Raw genomic sequence first — 16,794 nt, forward strand, 5'->3', positions numbered from 1 at the left:
CTCATCCGAGACATCAACCACAATCACAATTCCAATTACAATTTCCAGCAAAATCACCACCATGTGTGCAGCATGGTGTCCAATTATGACCCGATCGTCTAGGCCATCTCATCCGAGACATGAACCACAATCACAATTTCAATTACATTTCCAGCACAATCACTACCATGTGTGCAACATGGTGTCCGATCATGACCCGATCGGCTAGGCCATCTCACCACAATATCGTGTGGATCGACATCATCCTTTTCTATCAATCATATCATCCCAATTAAGGGGAATAGTATTATCATATCAATATCATCCTAAATAAGGGGAATGATCACAATTCACCCCTACACCGACACGTGTAGTTTTGAGGTTAGATTATTTCAATCTACCCTTCCTCGGTGACTATCGATACTCCCAAAAATATTTTTGATTTTCATACAAAGGAAACAACAATTCAAATGCATTTACCTCATAATATTTCACACAATTTATAGCCTCATTGGCATTTTCATCCTTTTACAACATTATTATTTCATTGGCTCTCTTGGCCATACATATGATTCTTCTTTCATGGCACAATAGCCGTATTTCATATTTCACACTTTTATTTCTTTCCTTTCATGGATCATCGTTATAAATAACAACAAATATAATATTCCGGAAATCACAACTTTAGGTTCATTAATAATGTAGACTTTAAACATAATGGATTTCTTTCCAAGAAATGGAGTAAAATGATTGGCAATCGAAGCACAAGTTAAAATCATAAACAAATAACACACCATTTATTCTTGAAATACTTTTCCCCAAAAAGGGAAATACACAATTTTCACACACGAATATGAAAGAATGCAAAACATATTGAAAATACTCATAAAGCATAACATTAGTTAAAACAACCATATTGGGACATGAATTGAGGACATAAGCTTTTAGGAAAATCTAATTTTGAAGTAATTTTGGAATTTTGAATCAAGACTCATTTCATAATCTTTCTCACATCATCTCATTTTATTGGCATCTCTAGCCACAAGTATAGCTTTCATTCTTGACACAGTGGCCACACTTTATATCTTCAACTTTGTTTTTTACTTTGGAGCAACTTTATGGATTATCAACAACAAGGCATTTCAAATCAAGACTTTAGGTACACATATGAGCAATTAAGAGTCTTAAGCACATCGAATTTTTCTCACATAAGTTGACATACTAGTTTTCATTTGAAACACGACTCAAAGCCATAACATTATAATACACATATCATTCTTGAACACATTCCTGAAGGACAACATAATTTGATAGAAACATTCAGAACATATTTTGAATACATACATCTTTCGACAATTTGCTTACTCGGGATAATCGAATTTATTTTGGAATGACTCGGAACATGGGAATTAGGAACTTGATCCAACAATACTTGAAACTAACAGGAAGATCATGGAATTCATTTCTAAAAGAGTAGTTTAGCCAACATACCTCAATTGAGCTTCCTTAAACTCTAAAATGTTCCGGAATTCTTAGCAACTTCAATCTATTTTAGAAATATAATAAATTGAACCAAAATTAGGAGGATGATCATGGTTCTAGCTCATTTGAGCATTTTATCAAACACTAGGTGTGCATTAAGGTTTCAAGGTCCTCCTATGGTGGATTCCATCATCCAAAACCCATTATCTACCATTCTTAGCTCAACAATCTTCTTACACCCTTTGATAACACATGCATGCAAGATTAACAATTCCCATGCCCAATTATTATCTTACTAATTATCCAATTCTAGATAAAATTCGATATTAAGGGTTAAGGTAGAGAATCTTACCTTTAGGATGAAGACCTTGTGGGTTTTCCTTGTTAATCATCCAAGATTTGAGCAAGAATTGAAGAACAATTGTTGAGGAACACTTTCCCACTCTAGAACACTTTCTCACTCTATAAATATCAGGTTTTAGATCAAGAAATGACTTAACCCCTCTCTCTACCCGGCCTTGGGTGTATTTAATGGGCTCCTATGTGCGCGGTCGCGCTTCTGGTCGCGCATATGGCATAGGTCCGGTAAAATGGCCATAACATTCTGTAGAAATATCCAAATTATGAACGGTTTGATGCGTTGGAAACTAGACTCAAAGGTATTTTATTTGATAGGTAGACCACCTCCTAAGTCTTTATAGTTTGGTAGCAGCATATGTTTGAAGTAGGATGTTGTGCCAATTGAGACATCTTTTCCATTTAATGTATCCATCTTGTTCCACACAAGTTCTTGCCATTCACAAAACTCCTTAGTATGTTCCAACATGCCTTAAACATATATTTTCATTTCAAAATGATGTGGTCATATCCCATAGGTCTCCTTTAATACTCGAATATGTTATTCCCAAATACAGTTGGCGCACTTTAAAATCTTAAATCATAGAAAATTTTAACGGGGCCTTACATTCTCCCCCGCTTAGAATCATTCGTCCTCGAATGAGGGTTAGAGTCTGCCATAGACATCTAATGTGACTTAAATCTTTATATACACACCAAATGCTCCAAATTTTGGCTAACTCACCAAATTTCCAGAAATTTTGGCAGTGTCTCCCCTGTAATTGGGCCTAACCACCTGCTAGAGAACCACCAAAATAACTCCTAACAACACATCAACAACTCAACAAAGTATCACAGTATATATCAATAACATTGATCTCAACACTAAGGGCATTACATTAACAGAATTGGTGTCTAGACATGAGTTGCACATATTTAAATCATAACACATAACAACTACCCTTTTAAACCACAACCATTTGGTTATACATGCAAGTGAGCATACTTCCTTTAATTTGATGGGCACGGATCTCAATTTTTGGACTTATCTAACAGGGATGACAACTAGGTACCTCTTATAAGCCAATTATCCATTAACTTCACCTTCAATAGTTTCTACCGGAATGATAGGCAAAGGATTTCCAACAACCTTCTCGAACCTAGATACATGATGCATCGGGTGCATGGAGGACAACGATGGGAAAATATCATACTCATAGTTTGTCCTATTTTCTTCAATATTCCATAAGGCCTAATGTGACTACACATACTTTACCTTCATTAACAATTCACCCAATATATTCATAGAGAAAATCTTGAGAATAACCCGTTCACTTTCTTCAACTCTAAATCCCTACGCCGAACACCCAGACTAAACCTTTGGCGACCTCCAACAATTACTATAAGATGTGCTAGCTTGAATATTACCATAAAACTTCCTATCCAATATTTTTGATCGCGGAATGATACTTCTTTTTTGACATGTTTGAACCTTCAACCCCCATAGGTTACTATAAATAGGAATAACGAGGTCCGAGATTGGGTTGAAATTTTTTCAAGATTCCATCAATGTGCTGAGCAGGGGATTTCAGGAGGTTATATCCTAAGAGACATGAAGGTTACTACCAATAGTGCTGACATGGTTAATCATTGTGATGACATCATTGATTCGACAAATGAGGCATAGAGTTGCCTAGAAGACATTGATAATGTAGGGACAATGTTCATGATTCTGAGATTTAAAAGAAATGAGTCCTTTTAGACATGTGACATATGGGAGGCATGGTCATGAGGATAAAGACATTAGTGTCCGTTATTCCATATGTGCCTTGTTCGGCAATAGTAGGCCTCAAAGAGAAATAGCCAACTACGTGACACCAGTCGCCTCTTGGAATGTAGGGAAAATAAGTTTATCTCGAAATGAGAATATTTCGGCACCCTTAATGTGATATGGGTTTTAAAATACATATAGTTGCATTACGCTCTTAACATTAACTAACACAAGGAATAGATATGCCACAAGCCCATGAGGATGAAAATAAAAGTTGAACACTTGTGAGATTACTATCATTCTGATATCTTAAACCTTCACAATAGTTGATCATATAAGAGAGGATTAGATACAACAAACTTGTCTTTCAAATAAATATGTTCATCATATGTGCCTGAATCTGAAATATCCACCTGAAGTGGGGAGGAAAAAGTCGCGGTAAGGCTGCTTAACTTTCAACCACACACAAGTGAAACCATGTAGCTAGGACATCTTAATGTTGGGATGAAATCATGTATTGGTTAGAGAGAATGAATACTTTTCTATGAGCTAGACATGTTTTTTCCATAATAGCTCTCAAGCTACAATACCAGGCCACTTCATGGGAAACTACAATACTAGGAAAAAAATGAGTTACTCACTGAGGCATGATCCAAGTGGACATGAAAGTCATACTCAGATGGGCAAACAAAATATCTTCCTGTGACGTATTTGTGAAAATCTCAAATTTCCCAGAAACGTTTCTAAGGACAAGTGACCTCTTTCAATTGACATTTACACATATGATAGGTGCTGAGATATGCTCTAATGTTAATTGAAAGTGAAAAGGATTCATGATAATATTCACAAAGAAGTGAAGTGATTGTTCAAACCATAGGAACCACATACACCGGAGAGAGAAATAGTGGCTCAAGAATGATCTCAACACTAGGCCGCTATACATTGGATTTGATACCACATAGGTAAACTTTATGACTGTGCATGCATAAGCACAAGTGAGCAGATTTTATCCATTTGAATCAAAAGGTTCTGTAAGAAATTAATCAAGTACAGTCCCTTGTTGAGAATTTAGGAAAGCAAGTGCGAATTATTAATCCTAGAGTTATAACTCAATTCAAGAACATAATTATAGAACTCAATTCCTCAAGAGGTCATAAATAAGAGAATTGTTATCAAGAGGCTTCACGAATACTGCGTCTCGTTCAAAGAGTAGGTACATGCAATGTTTTTTGATTCAACATTTTGGTTAAGACCATATTTATGTAGGCCTCTTCAATATGGATGTACATATACAACAAGGAAAATAATGTGGCATTCACTATGAGGTAGCAAGGAGTGACTTACTTGGTGATTTTTAGATTGACAGGGTAGTACCTTAATTGATGCCCCTCCACTCCACATATGTAACATACATTGGTACCATAGTGACATACCCTTGAATAGCATCTCCTACACTTCACACAATGAGGTTGAGGTCCGTTAAACTGACTCGCCCCACCGACCTGATATTACCCTTTTTGCATACATCATAAGCATTGCCCATATCCTTCCTCCAGGACCCCGTGATGGGATTAACAATCTCTACACCAGCTCACTTTATGGGATTTTGGAATTTCCCAATTCTACCACCCCTAACACGCTCCTGAGCATACTCACAATACGACGCAAAATATTCTCGCCCGTATATCAGGCAGACCGGGATGGGTGTACCCAGCCTAAGGGTATTTGTTCCTCTTGTGCCCCCTCTTTCCACTAACATAACATATTTTAAGAATCATTCAACATAAACCCAAGTAGCTCTTTTTTCATATCAAACATTCCGTCTTATAGATGCCAATAATCCTCTTTCATTTCTTAGGTGCTCTCACAACATATGCCGGTGGCGAGGTAACATTAATAGGAATAAGGACACTTCCCCTAGATACTGGTTCTTTCATTCCCTCCTTGCTACCTCGAACCCGTGGGTTACTCATATGGAAAATGAGACATGATGAGGAATTTAGCTTCCTATCTTGAGCTCTATCGCACGATCTGGAGTATCAAAGAAGTGTGAAATTCCTAAATGCCAAAGTAGCCTCCTCATTATAGATGTGGTCGACAATACACCAATAAGGAGGACTCTACCAGACACAGATCTGAAACATCCTAGGACACTTTAAAACCTTAGGATTTGATATCAAGTTTGTCACGCCCCAAACTCATGGAGTGCGATCGACGCTCAACTGAGTGAACCTGGTCGAGCAAGCCTGTTAGATCTCCTTCTAACCAAACTTATCCATGAATAAAGAGGAGACGTACCCCATTAATTGAACACTGAAAAGATTTTATTAACAACTCCCATTTCATTTCCATTAGCAGCTTCATTCATAATTTCCAAAATATTACAGGTTTATGATATAATGAAAAACATGTTTGCCAAATACCAAAATTTCTATTTCAATTCCCCACATCAAACACCACCCACAACCTGTCTACGGAGTCTCTAAGTATAACAGAAGAGTAGTATGGAAGTGCCGGCAACAAGGCCCCGTTTATAACTTAAAAAAAATATACAACCCAAATGACATCAGGCCCGGAATAGACTAGGGATCACAAAAAAATGCTGAATAGAGAGTGACTGCTAACGAGGACCAAAGCTGCCTGCTGATGAACCACCTGTATACATTGAAGATGCACTGCCCCTGATGTTTGGCTAAAAATCCATGTTTTTGCATGTAATTTGCCTTGCATTATGCCTCGATCTTGTTAACTTTGGTATTCATATTTGTGACTCGAGCTTTAAAATGTTATTTATATGTGTAGGAGTCAATTGAAAGTGATTTGGGGAGTTTGCATGCAAATTGGCGTCAAAAAGGGAAGAATTTGAAGGAAGTATAAGTTTGGTTCCCAAGTTGGCGCTAGGCACCAACCAAAACGCCGTTGAGAGCATGCTAAAATATTCACAGTCCAGGTTGGTGCTAGCCACCAACCAAAACGCCAAAGACAGAAGACCAAAAAAAGTTTGTTGTCCGGGTTGGCGCCAGGCGCCAAGCGAAATGCCAAAGGGCAAATTTTGTCCTAATTCGGCCGGGACTTGGGGATTTCAACCCTAAACGTCCCCAACATGAAGAAAAGGGGTTCTAAACCTATTTTTGAGTTGGGGGGGGGGGGACATATTTTGGACAAAGGAGAGATCATACTTTAGACCAAGGGAGAGCACAGAGCCGCCGTGGAGGCCTGAGTTCATCAGATTCCATCTTTCTTAGTAATCTTTACGTTTTTGGATGATTTGTTGTTTTGCTACCATGTCTATGTGGAGCTAAACTTCACGTTCTAGGGTTTTAGTTGTCATGAATATTAAATTTTATTAATTACATCACCGTTAATTCAAGTTATTATTTTTGGTTGTTTCTCTAATTCTGTGCATAATTGCTTAATTGTTTGACCAGGAGTTGAGTTCTATTTACTATCTATGCTATTCTTGGGAAAGCCGTGTTTAGAATAGAGTAGAATTAAAGAGAGCTTATTTCTGAACACGTGGCTCGGGAAAGGATTTCGCGGTTAGGATAGGAATATACCTAACAGTCTTGCTTAGTTGAATACTGTATTATATTCGTTCATGATAGATTCAATACCATAAGAATATACGATTAATATATTATGGATAGACGGATAGTATTGTAAGAACATGCTATTTGTATAAATGATCTGGTCAACTAGCAACCATAGATAGTTCTGATTAATAGGTATAATTACAAACTCAATAGGATTGATAAACCGACCACAACCCTGGAATCTATATCTCCCTTCGTTAAGTGTTTAAATTTCACAATAGTATTTTAGTAGAAAAATAACATTTTTTATTATCTTGAACAGTAAATTGATTTTAGTTTGCCTAGTTAACGATTAATATAAGTCTCTGTGGGTTCGACATATGACTTTCGAGTCACTTTATTACTTGACGGCCACGTATACTTGCGTGTGTGTTTGGTCGCTACGAGTTTTTGGCGTCGTTGCCGGGGACTTAGTTATTGATTGTTTATCTAAGTTTAGCTTTTAGTTGATTTTTGTCCATGCTTTTAATTTTCTTATTTAGTTAGTATTTTATTTTCTTATTTTGACATGACATCTTGGAATGAAAATTGTTTGAATGATGATTATTCTTACTTTGATAATCCTTGTCCATATTGTGGAGGACCCCACTGGTGGGAAAATTGTCAGAATGTTCCCGAGAGCGAGTTGTGCGCAAAATCTCAATCCGTTTAGTGGAATATTTGTAATATGTTTGGTGGTCAATATGGGATAATTTTCCTAATTCTTTTCATCCTTCTCAGAGCCCTTATTATGATCTTGCTAACAGTGTTTGTGTGTTTGATAGGGGAAATGAAGTGCAGGATATAGAACGTGATGTATATATTAGGGATATTCTGAGGCAAGTAGCAGAGCAACGAGATGAAAAAAAAAAGATATGAAAAGAATGAGGGCAACAATCACAAGAATGAAGGCCAATATGGAAGAATTGAATGAAGAGAGCGAGTACCAGCAAGAGGAAAAGTTTGAAAAAAAAGAGATTGTGAGTCAAACTTGGCTGGTGGAACAAGCTGAAAGATTGGAAATATATGAGGCTCAATGTGAGAAAATTACAGATGGGATAAAATACTTAATAGAAGGAAGAGCTGAACTGGGACAAGAGATCAAAAAATTTGGCATTCATATTCATGACTTAGGAGCTCAATTGAATGCAAAGGTTGATGCGTCTAACGCCCAACAAAATAGTTCTGAGTTATGTGAAGCTGAAAAGGAGCTTATATGCCAAATTGAGGAGCTAAAAGTAGAGAGTTAGTCATTCGAACATACTTTTATTAATGATGTCCATGTTGAGGAAAGCACACTAGAGTCATGTGAGAAAGTAGATAATATTATATTTGAAGACTCTAGTGTGTGTACATATGGGGATGTAAATAGTGATGCAATTCTAGAGTTGGAATACATTGGTCCTCATTCCATCCATTTTTCAACATTGTGTTTGGATGATGATACAAAAATTGAGTCATTCGAGCCTTTGGAGGAGCCAACGGACGAGGAACAAGGTGCTTACATTCTGGAATTTATTGTGCCAAAGAGAACCTCATCTAAAGGCCAAGAGGTGTAGAATGCGAAATTGGTTACTTGGCCCAATTATATTTGTCCCACCACCCCGCGAGCATAGCAAAAAGCTTGAAGCCAAATTAGGGGCTCAATTCATAAGTTCAAGTCGTGCCGTGACGTTAAATCAGGTGCTTGTTGGGAGGCAACCCAGCTTTACTGCTCTTTTTTATTTTATTTTATTTTATATTAATTTTGTAGTGTTTGTTTTATTTTGTAGGATTACAAGCATAGGAAGCAGAGCCATTGGAAGAGTGCAAAAGTGACATAGATGGTGAGAACTAAGTGTGGGGTGCCTAGACAAAGGACCATGCTTGAGGGAAGTCTGAGTACCTCGTGAGCAACTATTGCTTCGACCATTGGCCTTTCAGGGAGTTTCTTGTCCACCCTCATTATTGTTTTGCTTTATTTGTGCATTGGGAATACTGTACTCTTTTAAGTATGGGGTGGGAGAATTCCTCTAGTTAATTAGTAGTAGTATATTAGTAAAAATGTTAACTTCTTATTTTGATTTTAGCTTCTTATTTTTTGTTTTCGTAGTTATGTAGTTATGTAGTATTTAGTAGCTTAATTTATTTTAATGTGGAGAATAAGAAAAATATAAAAAAGAAAATTGAAAAATTGGACTTTTCCCGACGATGGATCTCCTAGACAGTTTTCTTGAGGGATTAAAGTCTAAACAAAAAATCCAAAAATATGTCTTTTAGTTTCTTTTACGTAGTAATAATCCCCCGTGGTTTTTCTTTGTGCCTCAGTTCTTTTTCATGGGATGTAGTTTGAACCGGGTAGTAGTTATTTTTAGAGTAGGACTTAGGAAAAAAATGGAGGAAGAAGGATGAGATTCCTAGGCGCCCTTGACTTGTTTGATAGTAGCATATTTAGGCTTGGGCATGTGTAGTATCTTCTCTGTGATTTGAATTTAATCATGATGCCTTTATAAATTGGATTGCATGTCTCATGACGCGTATGTCTCATAGTCTTGACTTATGTTCACTTTGTGCTTAATGCTTACTATCTTGTGGCTCCGTGAATACTTGCATTAGTTTGATAGTCGGAATGAGACCGTCCTTAGTGAGTCATGTGCCATGTGTGAAGTGAGATTTTTGTATAGTCCATGTCATTGCACTTGTGTCTAGAACTTGCCCGGTATGTGAGTCGAAGCGAAATTTTAGGTGAGACTCGGTTTGAAAAATGATTTTAGGTTGTCTTTGTTCTTTTTGAGTTTAATGCTTATCACAAATAAAATCTATCCCTAGTTAACCATTTTGAACTTATAGACTTTTATTTTGCACCCACATTACAAGCCTATATCCCTTTTTGTTCTTAATTAACATTGTTTTGATCCTTTTACCTCTTAAAGCATGTTAATTGTTAAATGAACGCTAAGAGTAGTAAGGAGGGAATTTGGATGGCTTTCGAGTGGAACCAATGAAAGAAAGAACGGTGCACTTGTTTTGTAAAAAATACACCACTAGCAAAAATTGTAAAGAAACAAAATCTGGAAAAAAGAAGAAGGAAGAATACAGATTAATAAATTGACATATTGTTCTTGCTAGTGGGTATGAATTAAAGTAGTGCCTAAAGAAAGAGGGAACGTTATTAGGGGTGATTTTAGTTGTGAAATTGAAGTTGGGATTGAACAATTTGTGCTTACAGTTGATTATGAGATGTGTTAAAGTGCTTAGGGGGGTTATCCACTATTCCTAAATATATCCTTCCCCTCCCGTAGCCCACATTATAACCATGAAAAAGTCCTAATTGATTTTAGATCGACTGAGCCTACACTAGTAGAGATTTACATTAAGGGAAAGCCTATGGTACCAATTGCATGCATGTGGCTTCTTTTGTGAGAGTGAGTGATTTTCTTTAATATATATGAGTCCTTAAAATATATTTGAGCATTTGATTTGAATGTGTGGATTCAACTTACTTTTTTGTTCTTGTTGTGAAACTTACTTTTTTGTTCTTGTTGTGAGGGCACATGGTTTCATGAGGGATAGGTAATATTATTAGACTTCTCTAGGATGTTGGGTGTTCAAGCCATGAGTGCATTTTGACATTGAGTCAGTTATTGATTCTAGGACTGTTATGAGCATGTTGCCTTTGTTGTAAATATTTTTGAGAAGGGAAAAAGTTAAAGGGAAGTGTGTTCTTAATGATTATGCTACAGTTTAATTGTTTCTATCAACCATGGTCATTGGTGTAGTGTGCTTCAAATGTGTAAATATAAAGTGCTCAAAGATAGAGTTAATTGTTGGTTGCTCGAGGACGAGCAAGAGCTTAAGTGTGGGGTGGTGATGTTTGACTAAAAATCCATGTTTTTGCATGTAATTTGCATTGTATTATGCCTCGATCTTGTTAACTTTTGTGTGAATATTTGTGACTCGAGCTTAATAATGTTATTTATATGTGTAGAAATCAATTGAAAGTGATTTGGGGAGTTTGCATGCAAATTGGCGTCAAAAAGGGAAGAATTTTGAGGAAGTATAAGTATGGTGCCCAGGTTGGCGCTAGGCACCAACCAAAACGCCGTTGAGAGCATGCTAAAATATTCACTGTCCAGATTGGTTCTAGCCACCAACCAAAACGCCAAAGACAGAAGACCAAAAAATTTGCTGTCCTAGTTGGCGCTAGGCGCCAAGCCAAACGCCAAGGGGCGGATTTTGTCCTAATTTGGCTGAGACTTGGGGATTTCAACCCTAAATTCCCCAACATGTATAAAAGGGGTTCTAAACCTATTTTGTAGTGGGAGGGGGGGGGAATATTTTGGACGAAGGAGAGATCATACTTTAGACCAAGGGAGAGCAAAGAGCCGCATTGGAGGCCGGAATTCATCATATTCCATCTTTCGTCCATCAAACTTAGTAATCTTTACGTTTTTTGGATGATTTTTTATTTTGCTACCATGTCTATGTGGAGTTAAACTTCACATTCTAGGGTTGTGGTTGTGATGAATATTGAATTTTATTAATTACATCACCGTTAATTCAAGTTATCATTGTTGGTTGTTTCTCTAATTCTGTGCATAACTGCTTAATTGTTTGGCCACCAGTTGAGTTCTATTTACTATCTAGCTATGCTTGGGAAAGTCGTGTTTAGATTAGAGTAGAATTAGAGAGAGCTTGTTTCTGAACCTGTGCCTCGGGGAAAGATTTGGCAGTTAGGATAGGAATATACCTAACAATCTTGCTTAGTTGAATACCGTATTATATTCGTTCATGATAGATTCAATACCATAGGAATATACGGTTGATATATTATCGATAAATAGATAGTATTGTGGGAACATACTATTTATATAAATGATCCGGTTAACTATCAACCATAGATAATTCGGATTAACAGGTGTAATTACAAACTCAATAGGATTGATAAACCGACCACAACCCTGGAATCTATATCTCCCTTGGTTACATTATTAAATTTCGCTATAGTAGTTTAGTAGAAAAATAACATTTTTGATTATCTTGAATAGTAAATTGATTTTAGTTTGCTTAGTTAACGATTAATCTAATTCTCTATGGGTTTGATATCTAAATTTTGAGTCACTTTATTACTAGACGGTCACGTATACTTGCGTGTGTGTTTGGTCGCAACAGCCCCTGGCAAAAGGGACGTTAGTACATATGTAATAGTACTATTATATAAAGCTAACTGTCCTCTTTCAAAATAGAATGCCAACATAAAAGGAAAAACCATGGAAACAACAATAAACAATCATTGATATCCAATTTCCAAGTTAAAACATATTAATTTCCAAAATAAGAAGATAATTTTATTTTTTTGGTTGGGAGATCTTTAGCATCGATATACCACTGTTCACAATATCACAATTCACGATACCAATACCACCGTACTTGTAGCACGGAGTCTGATCACGATCCGATAGGCTAGGCCATCTCATCCGAGACATCAACCACAATCACAATTTCAATTATAATTTCCAGCACAATTATCACCACGTGTGCGGCAAGGTATTCGATCACGACCCGATCGGCTAGGTCATCTCATCCGAGACATCAACCACTATCACAATTTCAATTATAATTCCAGCACAATCACCATCATGCGTGCGGCATGGTGTCCGATCACGACCCGATCGGCTAGGCCATCTCACCAAAATGCCATGTGGATCGACATCATCCTTCTCTATCAATCATCTCATCCCAATTAAGGGGAATAGTATTATCACATCAATTTCATCCCAAATAAGGGGAATGATCACAATCAACTCCTACACCGGCACGTATAGTTTCTCGGTTAGGTTATTTCAACCTACCCTTCCTCGGTAACTATCGATAATCCCAAAAATATTTTTGATTTGAATACAAAGAAAACAACAATACAAATGCATTTACCTCATAACCTTTCACATCATTTATAGCCTCATTAGCATATTCATCCTCGTACAACATCATTATTTCATTGGCTCTCTTGGCCATACATATAATTCTTCTTTCGTGGCACAATGGCGGTATTTCATATTCCACACTTTTATTTCTTTCCTTTCATGGATCATCATCATAAATATCAACATATATAATATTCCGGAAATCACAACTTTAGCTTCATTAGTAATGTAGACTTCAACACAATGGATTTCTTTCCAAGAAATGGAGTAAAATGATTGGTAATCGAAGCACAAGTTAAAATCATAAACAAGTAACTCACCATTTATTCTTGAAATACTTTTTCCGAAAAAGGGCAATGCACTATTTTCACACACGAATATGTAAGAATTCAAAAGACATTAAAAATATTCATAAAGCATATCATTAGTTAAAACGGCCATATTGGGGCATGACTTAAGGACATAAGCTTTTAGGAAATTCTACTTTTGAAGTAATTTTGGAATAGTTGAATCAAGGCTCACTTCACAATCTTTCTCACATCATCTCATTTCATTAGCATCTCTAGCCACACGTATAGCTTTCATTTATGGCACAATGGCCACAGTTCATATCTCCAACTCAGTTCTTTCACTTTCAAGTATCTTTATAGATTATCAACAACAAAGCAGTTCCAAACAAGACTTTAAGTACACATATGAGCAATTAAGAGTCTTAAGCACATCGAGTTTTTTTCACACAAATTGGCATACTAGCTTTCATTTAAAACACGACTCAAAGCCATAACATTATAATGCACATGTCATTCTTGAACACATTCCCGAAGGATAACATAATGTGATAGGAACATTCGGAAAACATTTTGAATACATACATCTTTCGATACTTTGCTTACTCAGGATAATTAAATTTATTAGAAACAACTCGAAACATGGAAATTAGGAACTTGAGCCAACAATACTTGAAACTTACGGGAAGATCATGTAATTCATTTCTAAAAGAGTAGTTTAGCCCACATACCTCAATTGAGCTTCCTTAAACTCTAAAATATTCCTGAATTCTTAGCAACATCAATCTATTTTAGAAATATAATAAATTGAACTAAAATTAGGAGGATGATCATGGTTCTAGCTCATTTAAGCATTTTATCAAACACTAGGTGTGCATTACGATTTCAAGGTCCTCCTATGGTGGATTCCATCATCCCAAACCCATTATCTAGCATTCTTAGCTCAACAATCTTCTTACACCCTTTGGTAACACATGCATGCAACATGAACAACTCCCAAGCCCAAATATTATCTTACTAATTACCCAATTCTATATAAAATTTGAGATTGAGGGTTAGGGTATAGAATCTTACTTTTAGAATGAAGACCTTGTGGGTTTTCCTTGTTAATCTTCCATGATTTGAGCAAGAATTGAAGAACAATTGTTGAGAAACAATTTCCTACTCTAGGTCACTCTCTCACTCTAAAAATATAAGGTTTTAGCTCAAGAAATGACTTAACCCCTCTCTCTACCCGGCAGTGGGGGTATTTAATGGGCTCCTACGTATGCGTTCACGCACCTGGTCGCGCACCTGAGGTAGAATACCCTCCAATAAGCGCGGCCGCTCATCTGGTCGTACATATGGCATAGGTCCGGTAATATGGCCATAACTTTCTGTAGAAATATCCAAATGACGAACGGTTTTGATGCGTGGGAAACTTGACTCAAAGGGCTTTAATTTAATAGGTAGATCATCTCCTAAGTCTTTATAGTTTTGTAGAAGTATGTGTTTGAAGTAGGATATTGTGAGAATTGAGACATCCTTTCCACTTAATGTATTCAACTTGTTCCACATAAGTTCTTGCCATTAACAAAACTCTTTAGTATGTTCCAACACACCTTAACCATATATTTTTCATTTCAAAATGATGTGGTCCTATCCCATAGGTATCCTTTAATACTCGAATACATTATTCCCAAATACAGTTGGCGCACTTTAAAATTTTAAATCATTAGGAAATTTTAACTGGGCCTTACATGGGTCTTAGGACGATATGGTTTCGTGTTAGGGTCTCCTGCAGGTGAGATTGGGGCCAAAGTGTACTGGGAGTGTGAAGTGTTATCTGGAAGGCAAGTCAAAAGGAACGTGAAGAAGTGGGTCAACTTGGTATGGTTTGGATCAACATAGTAATAGCAGTGATCGGTTCCTTAAGTACGGTAAGGATTTACAAGTAATTTGTGGAGATACATTTGGGTTTGACAGTATGCATGACTTAGTTAGCTTAGAGTGATTTAGTTTGATGGCTTGACTATGTGTTGATGGATTCCAAAGAGGTCATAATGGGATCTTCGTGTTTTCATATGATAGCATGACAGAGGCAGTATGCCGTGTGGGATTGAGATTTACAAGTACAAGGTTGCGATTTAGTTTCAAATAGAAGGTCATGAGTTATAGACACCATGGAGGATTTCATACGTTTAAGAGAATGCTGCCACTATCTGGTATCGCCCAAGAAGGGTGTGCATTTTATAAGACACATTGTGTTTTGACTTTCGGATGCTTGGCTAGTTTTACGGTAATCGCTTAGTTGTTGACTGATGTTGATAAGGTTTTTCTACATGGCGCGGATGATTTATGGGAATATTTCCCATGAGAGGATTGTGTATGAGTGATGCGTCAGTCGTTTTAGTGATGGAGTTGGGATCAAATTTGGAGATTCCTATATTCTTGAGGATTACAAATTAGTTATTCTCAGAGGCAGAATGTTCCTTAGTTGTGGACCGTGAAGGTGCGTTAAGAGTTGGGACGAATGATTGTATGTGTTTGTGGTTGGGTCACTGTGGATTTTTGAAAGGTCACTTGCCTATTTTTATATGATCATAATTGTTTGGGGGCTCATTGGTAGGCCTAATGAAAATTATGTATTCCAAACGGGGTCAGACTTGCTTACTCTTGGGCAACATATGCTGTGGGTGTATCATCAGGCGGAATGGATGTTACACACACCCTAATTTTTTTCATGTGTTACTCTCTTATGCTATTAGGGGGTTGTGATACTTCTTGACTAATTACACGCATGATGTGGCTCTATTTAGGCCTCGTGGCGAGATTCGAGAGAGATGGATCTTGGGGTGTTAGATTGTTTATTGTGCCATGGTTATGGTTTTCCTGTCTATGGTATATTGTGTTATCTGTTTCTCCACGATTATTGTCATGCACTTCGCATGTTTGCTGTTGATATGCATGCGGTTGTTGATTGTGAGCATTACGGCTCGATGGGTATTCCATGTGGATCGGTATGTTTGGATCGGGCCACATGCCGCAACAGGGTTATGTTAGGATATGATTCTTTGTGGTTATTTAGTGCATTTTGATGCTTCCTTGTAGGATGGATTCATAGCATGGTGCCATTAGGGTTGTACCTGTTGGACTTGTTGGACAATTCTCTTATTTGGTTCTCTTTCCATATTTAGTTATATTCGAGTTGTTTCTTGTTGGGTGCATGAAGTGTGTCATATGTGGCTCTAGGTGGTATTTTGGTAGCTTGCCGGTCGAGCATCTTGTACTGGGTATTTTGAGGTTATTGAGCCTGGAATTAGCGCAATCAGATTTGTATAAGGTATGTTTGGATAATAATGTCATTAGTCATCTTAGAGTCTGCCATGTCAATTAACCATGCACTTTTCAAAAGAAAACTTTTGCAGTTCCATACTACCAAGACTCCTGGAGAACCAAAGATGGACTGGCGGTCTAATTCCGCA

This window comes from Nicotiana tomentosiformis, chromosome 2 (genome assembly GCF_000390325.3).
Source record: "Nicotiana tomentosiformis chromosome 2, ASM39032v3, whole genome shotgun sequence".
Classification (NCBI taxonomy): Eukaryota; Viridiplantae; Streptophyta; class Magnoliopsida; order Solanales; family Solanaceae; genus Nicotiana; species Nicotiana tomentosiformis.